This window comes from Cariama cristata, unplaced genomic scaffold, assembly GCF_000690535.1.
Source record: "Cariama cristata isolate BGI_N322 unplaced genomic scaffold, ASM69053v1 scaffold26638, whole genome shotgun sequence".
In the NCBI taxonomy this organism is placed as follows: domain Eukaryota; kingdom Metazoa; phylum Chordata; class Aves; order Cariamiformes; family Cariamidae; genus Cariama; species Cariama cristata.
In genome coordinates, this window is record NW_009632032.1 from 1 (window position 1) to 269 (window position 269).

A 269-nucleotide genomic window follows, 5' to 3' on the forward strand; every position below is an offset into this window, starting at 1 on the left:
GCCTTTCTGGAGTGCCCTGGAGAGGGGTGCATTTGTGGGGTGCTCTGAGTGAGGGGGGTCAGCCCCGGGGGTGCCTTTCTGGAGTGGGGTTCAGCCCTGGGATGCCCTGGATGGGAGGGAAACTGGGGAATCTTTCTGGGATGTCCTGAGTGGAGAGGGATAGCTCTAGGGGAGCCTTTCTGGGGTGCTCTGGGTGGATATGGGTGGCCCTGGGGGAGCCTTTCTGGGCTGCAGGATCAGCCCTGGGGGTGCTTTTCTGGGGTGCTCTG